This window comes from Thalassophryne amazonica, chromosome 1, assembly GCF_902500255.1.
Source record: "Thalassophryne amazonica chromosome 1, fThaAma1.1, whole genome shotgun sequence".
Lineage (NCBI taxonomy): Eukaryota > Metazoa > Chordata > Actinopteri > Batrachoidiformes > Batrachoididae > Thalassophryne > Thalassophryne amazonica.
In genome coordinates, this window is record NC_047103.1 from 128795261 (window position 1) to 128805464 (window position 10204).

Here is a 10204-nt window from a genome sequence, read left to right on the forward strand (position 1 = left end):
GGCGGCTGCCCCCAGGCTTTGGAATAGTCTCCCCTTTCATATTAGATCGTCCCTGACCATTGAGACTTTTAAATCTTCTTTAAAAACTTACTTCTTTTTTACAGTGTTTCCCAAATGAGCTAGTGCATTTTTATTTTCTTTTATTCCATTTTTATTTATTTACTTTTTTGTCTGCTGTAAATTTTTTTGTTTTTAACTCTTATTTATTTATTATTGGGTGTAACCCGGTTCCCATTTTTATTGGGAAGAAATGGTTTGAGAGAGGGGTCAAGGAGGCATTCTTTGTGAAACGTTTGAAACCAAGCCTTAACCGGGGAGGGGGTCTGAGACACGCTTTATCCCCTGTTTACAATGGGGTACTCAGGTCAAAGCAGTTTGTCTTTTGTTCATGGTAATAAGTCATTCACGTCATCAGCAGAGTCGTCAAGGGAGCCATCAGGAGAGGGTCCGTCCCATCATTAGGAGGGACAGCTGCCCTGTCATTAGGAGGGTGCTAACTAGAGCACAATAGGTGCTAATTAGAGCTATTGTTTAGTCACTAGCCTATAGCAGTCTGCCTCTCGGTAGGAGGGGTCTGGTTAGGTTTAAAACTCCAGCTTTTGACTTCTGTTTATTCTTCTCTACAAGAGTCAAGACAGAAGTCAGACTACCAGAGCAAGAATTTTAGCTGAGGAAGGTTCTGCGATTTGAAGCGAAATGTCCTTGCGTCAAGCAACCCAGTCCAGTCGAAGATTCAAGCTTCTCTACTATGGAAACCACCTGGACAACTGAGAGCCTACACAGAAAGATATGGCTAATATTTTTGGAGAAACTATGGATATTAGCTAACACTGAACAATGGATCTTGATAATTACATTCTGGACTCACACACTAATCCAGCAGGTGGTGGTAAATCATCTATATGTTAAAAGCATGCGTGCGTGATTTTATTTAGTAATGTCAATGTAAGTACATAATACAATTGTAAATACATTAAAAAATACATGGATGGCACAAGAAAGTGAAAACACATATATCCATTGTGGTCCATTAAAAATCAAATGACAAAATAGAAGTAATATTAAAATAATCTCGTGTTGCCCGTGGGGATTCACAGGCTCTACATTGGGTAGTGTTTATAAAATAGGTAACTGATATTTTTCAAGGGTGGTATAAATTAAATTAAAAAATGAAATAAATTAAAGAAATGTGTTGGAATGGCATGTGAGTACAGAATGTTTTTAGAACCTTAGACCTCAACAATTTTTAGAAGACCTCAGCCCTTTTATTTCCTGTTAATCATGTAATTTTTAATGTTAATTTACTGTCTTAATGTATTTATAAATTGTTTAGGTTCTTCTTAACACACTATTATTATTATTACTTTTATTATTACTTCTATTTGAATTTTTCAATTGAATTTTAAATGGACCACAATGGAAATAAGTGTTTTATCTTTCTTGTGTCATGCATGTATTCTTTAACGTTTTTACAATATATGCACTTACACTCACACCTTTAATATAAACATGATTTACTGCCCTCTGCTGGAAAGGTGTGTGAGTCAAAAATGTAATTAGCAGTGTTAGCTAATATTTGTAGCTTCTCCAAAACTATTAGTCCTGTCAGTGTTGACCCAAAATACATAAGCATGCCAAACAGCTGTGCTCTGTTTGTCACTGATCAAAGTCGCACACACATCTGCTGTAAGCAGGTGGTTTTAATTTGACAAAGACAGTTGCTGAAGACATTAAAACCACTCAACATTTCACTCATGGTTCCAACTTGAAATTTAAGTCACTCATGGTAAGAGCAACATGAGACTTACCTAAACTTATAGAACCAGTTGAACTACAAAAACACAATAAGTCAACAACACTAACAACACTGTTAAACTAGCAAGAACCAAATAACACCATTTAAAACCCCCAAACCTTGAACTCCCATGGTTTATTGCAGCACACCATCCATTGCTTATTGGTTAGCTAAAATTGCTAATTTTTCTAAAAATATTGGTCCTATCAACTTTTTGATTAATCACTACAAATCTGTAAAAGTGGCATATTTGTCATACTGTGGTTTATCCTGGTCCTGTGGCAGCCCCTCACGGCCCGACACGCGTATCCTGTCAGACGTGACATTCAGATTGCCTGCTGCGTGTCCAAACGGACTGACGGTCCATTTCTCCTCCCATCGCAAAAAGCGATATATGTTTTTATGTATTTCCACACAAGCACACACGTGCATGTCTGTCAAAACATGGGACGTGTGCTGCAGCTGTGATGTCCAGGACCAGAGATGTCTCAACGGCTGTGGGCAGCCAGCCACGCCCCCTGTCCTGTCAGTGCACAGACCAAGATGTCACTCTGTGATCAGATCAGAGATGCCTCGCCTGCGGGAGGCGGGGAGCATGAATTACATGCATAGATGTGTTGCGGGGGGGAGGGAGCGCATGAAACACACACACGAGTTGTGGGGGGAGCCGACACTCTGGAACGCCACATTTACGCTCTGCAACTTCACAGTTGTGGGGCACTTAGACAAATTTCACATCCACTTCGACAGTGATTGTCTGACTGTTTTCGTGATGGATGATAGTACGAATGGCCACACATTTTCTAAGTGTCATGCGAGCAGTGTTAGATGTTTGTGTGTGTCAGTTGGAATTTGGCCAACACCTGCTGCGACAGGGTTCAGTGGGATCGCACAGCGCACACTCTGTCTTTCAGCCGCTGGTGTGCGCAAATAGTTGTAGCAACAGGTGGACAAGGTAGCTGCGATTTTACATGTTTTGCACACGATTCCTGCTTCATGTGCACTTTATGCGCAAATCGACCAAATTCGCACGATGTGTGAAGGGGCCCTTATGAATTACATCCTGACGTGCAGTGCAGCCTCCTGAAGACCTCAGTTCAGAAGCTATGGAGTTTCACTTGTCAGTATCTGAAAGGAAATGCTTTTGACAAAAACTACAGATTTTGTTTATTTCTATTTATGTCCAGAGATCTAGGATCCATCATGTACATCAAGGATCCAGTGACCATGTACAGATTCTATTGATTTTTATTTATGTCCAGAGATCAAGGATCCAGTGACCAATTTCTTATATATTTACTTTAAGACTCAGTAAAATGTTGTTGACCTAGAAAACCTGTAAAGCCTACTTTTAGTACACAGAAAATTCACAAGAGGTATTGATATGGGAATCGATAAAGCATCGGATCGATAAGCGGAATCGATAATGGCATTGATATCAATAAAGTCTTATCAGTACCCATCCCTAATCATATTGCACCAAATCGCATTGTATCACGCTGTGAGGAATTGAATCGCCATCATATACATATCAGATCCTATCGAATTAGGATCAGGGGTGATTTGTATCGCGTATCGTCATGTATTGCAATATGTATCAATTCGCTGGTAGTGTATTGAGGTGCTTATTGAATCATTGTCAGTGTTGCGATTCATATGCCTAATATATGTATGTATACATTAGGTCTGCGCGTTTTAGGCGGTTTATCGGTACACGGTATAATTATGGCTGACGGTAGAGATTTGGACTCCACCGAGTAATTGTGATAACGGCTGCGGAGTTTTTCAATCCAGGAAACTCCTCTGTGAAGTGGCTGTGTGCGTGTGTGAACCAGTTTGCTGCGGCAGAGAGGGGTGTTCTGAGATGAGGTGACTGACTCTCACTGCTGTTCATGTAAGTTTGTGAGACGCCTGTTCTGTCACTGATATTTGCAAAGCCGTTGTTATTTATTTCAGTCGATGCACAGGGGGAAGGCGGAGGCTCCATCGCGACCTGAATCAAACATTTGATAAAACGCCACATTTAATAACGCAATGATTTTTTTAACGGGAACAGAAAGACAAAATCAGCCAGGTAACATCAATTTACCCAAACTGACTTCAGATATGAGTAAATTAAGTATTTTTTATAAAATGTTTTGGTGGTTTCATGTTGAGTTTTGTTATTGAGGACGTGACCATCCTGAAAGCGCATCATGTATTCAGAGGAGGTGTTCCATCTAGTGTTCAAGAGACGAAACTTCAGTCACTGGCCACAAATTTATTTAATTCTTTCACCAAAACATTTAATCTAGGCTTGCATCTTAGATGTACTTTCCAGGAAATTTTACCAGTAGTTTTGAGATCTGCACAATAAATGTTTTCAAAATTACATTATATCTATTTTTATTTTTTTGTCATTTATTTATTTATTTTCTATCAATTTACCTTTGCTAAGGGACAGATTCAGAAGCACATATTTATAATACCGCGATATGAATTTTAGGTCACATGGTGCAGCACTAGTATACTTGTGTGTGTGTGTGTTGTGTGTGGTGTGTGTATATATATATATATATTATATATTTATATATATATATATTCAACAAAAATATAAATGTGACACTTTTGGTTTTGCTCCCATTTTGTATGAGATGAACTCAAAGATCTAAAACTTTTTCCATGAGAAGGTTAGTCAGTGGTTCTAACAGGACTGAGGATCCACACTTTATGACTTCTGGTGGAATGCCATCGCTACCTGCAGCTTTGCCACTGGCCAGCTGCTTGAGGGCCTTGTTGAGCTCCTCTTCGGTTGGCTCGTAGTCTAGGTCTTCCAGTGTAGGCGGTTGCGGTATGGAATTGATGGCTTGCTCTGTGACATAATAATTAATAGCCTATTAGCTGTTAATTATTTAATAAGCTGCCTCACCCTCATTCACCTTCACCTTTAATATTATATTTAAGTAAATATTGGAGGAGTGGGGTACTATTAGTTATACCTAACAGCTAACATTAGCTTATCTAGCTGGCCTTAGCAACATTCATCGTAGCTTACAAGATAGTTGGTTCTTTTGTGTTTGATAACCCACATTAATTCATACTTTTGCCCACATTTATTTTATATGTATCTGTTAATACCGTTACTGTAGGTTTAACTACACTATTATACTTTATACACTAATTACCGTTTTTGTTTATCGTGTTAGCTTGCTGGGTACGGTTGGCTTATTCACGGCTAATTTAGCTCTTCTACTACAACTATCTTATTTTCGCCATTTACAGTTTTATTTTACATGGTGTAGAGTTTAATGATTCATCAGTTTATGTGTTCCTTTAAAGATATCAATATATACTACCTAAGTTCTTAGGTTTCCATTTGATAGCATAATGATTATACTTTTTATTTTCCTGTAGTATGCTAACAGAGTTACTTTAGATGGATACCAGTACACTCACACACTCATCGCTTCTGCTTCTATAGTTTAGCCTACTAACTATATTTGATTTTACTACTAGTCTACATACTAAAGTACCTATACTACAATCTTCTCCTGTGATGTCTTATCCTTCTTAGTTCTTATTATTTATTATATTATATATATATATATATATATATATACCTTTTTCTGAGCTGCTTGGGTGGGTAGGGAGAGTTCCCATGGGATAAAAAGCTTTTTAACCTACCATTCCTGGTTCTCAAGACCAGGCACCTAAGTGACTCTACTCTACTCTTTTCTGCTCTCCTATTTTACTCTTCCATTTTAGATATTTAGATATACCTTTGTATACTGGCATAGTTCCACTTTAGAATTGGAATATAATATATAACGTATACCTTACTGAATTTTCATGTGCTGGCTTGAGCAGGGGGACCTTGCATGCCCTGCAGTTTTTTAAACCATGACAGCGTAGCGTGTTATTAATGTAATCTTTGCAACTGTGGGGAGATGATGGTCTTGTGGTTAAAGCGTTGGGCTTGAGACCAGACTGTCCTCGGTTCAAATCCCAGCCCGACCGGGAAAATCACTAAGGGCCCTTGGGTAAGGTCCTTAATCCCCTAGTTGCTCCCTGTGTGTAGTGAGTACCTTTTGTGGCAGCACCCTCACATTGGGGTGAATGTGAGGCATTAGTGTGTAAAGAGCTTTGAGAGTCTGATGCAGATGGAAAAGCACTATATAAATACAGTCCATTTACCTGCTGTCTTCAGGTCATTGACCATGTCCTCCCATGTAGTTCTGGGCTTTCTCAGAATCATCCTTACCTCACGAGGCCAGATCTTGCATGGAACCCCAGACCGAGGAAGATTGACAGTCATCTTGTGTTTTTCTATTTTCTAATATTTGTGCCAACAGTTTTTGCCTTAAGCTGCTTGCCTGTTGTCCTGTAGCCCATCCCAGCCTTCTACAATTTTGTCCCTTGTGTCCTTAGACAGCTCTTTGGTCTTGGTCATGGTGGATAGGTTGGAGTGTGATTGAGTGTGTCGACAGGTATCTTTTATACAGGTAATGAGTTCAAACAGGTGCCATTAATATAGGCAGGGGTGGCCAAGTTCGGTCCTTGAGAGCCACATTCCTGACACTCTCAGTTGTCTCCCTGCTCCAACACACCTGGAGTTCCCAAGCCAGCCGAGAGATGTAATCCCTCCAGCGTGTCCTGGGTCTTCCCCGGGGCCTCCTCCCAGTGCGACGTGCCCGGAACACCTCTCCAGCGAGGCATCCAGGGGGCATCCGGAAAAGATGCCCGAGCCACTTCAACTGACTCCTTTCGACGTTGAGGAGCAGCGGCTCGACTTCGAGCTCCTCCCGAGTGACTGAGCTCCTCACCCTATCTCTAAGGGAGCGCCCAGTCACCCTGCGGCGGAAACTCATCTCGGCCGCTTGTACTCGCGATCTCATTCTTTCGGTCATGAGCCAAATCTCATGACCATAGGTGAGGATCGGAACATAGATCGATCGGTAAATCGAGAGCTTTGCCCCCCTACTCAGCTCTCTCTTCACCACGACGGCCCGATACAGCGACCGCATCACTGCAGATGCTGCACCGATCCGTCTATCGATCTCACGCTCCATCCGTCCCTCACTCGTGAACAAGACTCCGAGATACTTAAACTCCTCCACTTGAGGCAAGGATACTCCACCGAGAGGGCAAAGCACCTTTTTCCGGTCGAGAACCATGACCTCGGATTTGGAGGTGCTGATTTTCATCCCGGATGCTTCACACTCGGCCGCAAACCGCCCCAGTGCACGCTGAAGGTCCTGATTTGACGAAGCCAACAGAACCACATCGTCCGCAAACAGCAGAGACAAGATTCTGTGGTTCCCAAACCAGACCCCCTCTACACCCTGGCTGCGCCTAGAAATACTGGCCATAAAAATAATGAACAGAACCGGTGACAAAGGGCACCCCTGGCGGAGGCCAACGTGCACTGGAAACAGGTTTGACTTACTGCCGGCAATGCGAACCAAGCTCCTGCTGCGGTCGTACAGGGACCGGATGGCCCTTAGCAAAGGACCCCGTACTCCCGGAGCACTCCCCACAGGGCGCCCCGAGGGACATGGTCGAACGCCTTCTCCAGATCCACAAAACACATGTGGACTGGTTGGGCGAACTCTCATGAACCCTCGAGCCACCCGATGGAGCGTGTAGAGCTGGTCCAGTGTGCCGCGACCAGGACGAAAACCACACTGCTCCTCCTGAATCCGAGGTTCGACCATCGGTCGAATTCTCCTCTCCAGTACTCTGCAATAGACCTTACCGGGGAGGCTGAGGAGTGTGATCCCCCTATAGTTGGAACACACCCTCCGGTCCCCCTTCTTAAACAGTGGGACCACCACCCTGGTCTGCCAATCCAGAGGCACTGTCCCCGATTGCCACGCGATGTTGCAGAGGCGTGTCAGCCAAGACAGCCCCACAACATCCAGAGACTTAAGGTACTCGGGACGGATTTCATCCACCCCAGGGGCCTTGCCACCGAGGAGCTTTCTAACCACCTCGGTGACTTCGGCCTGGGTAATGGATGAGTCCGCCTCTGAGCCCCCAGTCTCTGCTTCCTCTTTGGAAGACGTGACGATGGGATGAGGAGATCCTCGAAGTACTCCTTCCACCGCCCGACAGCATCCCCAGTCAGGGTCAGATTAATTATATAAAAATCATACAATGTGATTTTCTGATTTTTTTTTTTTTAGATTCTGTCTCTCACAGTTGAAGTGTACCTATGATAAAAATTACAGACCTCTCCATTCTTTGTAGGTGGGAAAACTCATCAGTGGATCAAAAATTTATTTACCCTCACTGTAAATGCAACACTTTTGTTTTTCCTCCCATTTTTCATGAGTTGATCTCAAAGATCTAAAACTTTTTCTATATACACAAAGTACCAGTTTCTCTCAAATACTGTTCACAAATCTGTCTAAATCTGTTAGTGAGCACTTCTCCTTTGCTGAGATAATCCATCCCACCTCACACGTGTGGCATAACAAGAAGGCTGATTAGACAGCATCATTATTGCACAGGTGTGCCTTAGGCTGGCCTCAATAAAAGGCCACTCAGAAATGGTCAGTTTTATCACACAGCAGAAATGCAACAGAATGAGGCAAGTTCTGAGGGAGCGTGCAATTGGCATGCAGACTGCAGGAATGTCCACCAGAGCTGTTGCTTGGTGAATAGAATGTTCATTTCTCTACCATAAGCTGTCTCCAAAGACGTTTCAGAGAATTTGGCAGTACATCCAACCGGCCTCACAACTTAGCATGTCACCTCCAAGATCGTCTGAGACCAGCCACCTAAACAGCTGCTGCAACAATCGGTTTACAGGACCAAAGAATTTCTGCACAAAATGCCAGAAACCATCTCAGGGGCCCTTGTGTGCTTGCTCGTCATCCTCATCTGGGTCTTGACCTGACTGCAGTTTGTCGTTGCAACCGAGTGGGCAAATTGCTCCCATTTGATGGCGTCTGGCTGCTGATCAACTCTGTGCGATGTGTTGCACTGTGTGAGGCAAATGGTGGTCACACCAGATACTGACTGGTTTGATGATTCTCCATAGACCCCCCCCCCACCACCAATAAAGCAGAAGTGCACATTTCAGAGTGCCTTTTATTGTGGCCAGCCTAAGGCACACCTGTGCAATAATCATGCTGTCTAAGCAGCATCTTGATATGTCACACCTCTGAAATGGTATGGATTGTCTCGGCAAAGGAGAAGTGCTCACAAACATACAGGGATGAGATTTTTCCCGCGGATTGACAGTCCCTGGGGGTCGATTTTGTGAACATCCAAATCCGTGAGAAAATTTTAGGGGGGGGGGTAAGAATGCAAAAAAAGAAAAATTAATGCCAGGAGTACCTTTGTTTAATAAAATTGTCATCTATTCAGAACACTGAGTGGTCTTTGTTTGTTATCCGCCGACGCAGCAAGTTCGATCAGTCCGTCAGTCAGCCAAACGCGGAAGTAACGCTGTGTTGATCAGTGACCAGTATGAAGTAGGTGCACAATGAGCATGAAGTGTAACGGAGCTAACTGTGTAGTCTTTCAACTAACAATATTCGGTAGTTTTCCCTCCAACAGATCATAAAAACCGAGACGGTATCGAAGCTATTACTTACGCACGTTTTCATTGGTTATTACAAAGCTTATGACCAATCAGCGCAAAGGTTATATATGCGTTTCTCCCGCCCTTACATGTATGTTTGTTGACAAGTGGTGCCATGCTGAAGTGGAGAATGCTGAAAATCAAGTAAGTCTAGTTATGAAAAAATATTTTGGTCACAAAAATACACATGTACAGTAAATGGTCTTAGTAAGGGTTTACAGTTTGAATTATAGATATGAACACCTGGCATTTATAGTAGCTGTTAATATCATTTTAGTGCAATTTACATGTTTTAAAACAGCAAAAATGCTTTGCTGCAACCTGCGGCCCCTGGACCCTGGCTTATTTTCCTCTGAAAATCGAATTTGCCAGTCCTCATCCCTGAACATAGATTTGTGAACAATATTTGAGAGAAATAGGTCTTGTGTATATAGGAAAGGTTTTAGATCTTTAAGTTCAGCTCATGAAAAATGGGAGCAAAAACAAAAGTGTTTTTATATTTTTGTTCAGTGTATATAATGTTATGGCATGAAGCAAGCTAAAAACATGGACAGTAAACCACTTTTTATCACAACTAAACAAGTGAAAATGTCATTAGAATGTGTAGTAGCTTGGATCCATATGGAGCTAATGTGCACATTTTCCTCAATAAATGTAAAGATACTGACTTTCATTGACCGATTAGCTACTTACCTGAGCCTCACAGTTTTCCCACTGTGCAGCTCACTACTCAGTCATTACAGGTGGATTGCTGATGAGGGGTTTGGTTTCCAGGAATGAGCCCCTGTTTTTCTCATTACAGATGTGATCGAGTATACAAAAATGATAGGTGACAAAGT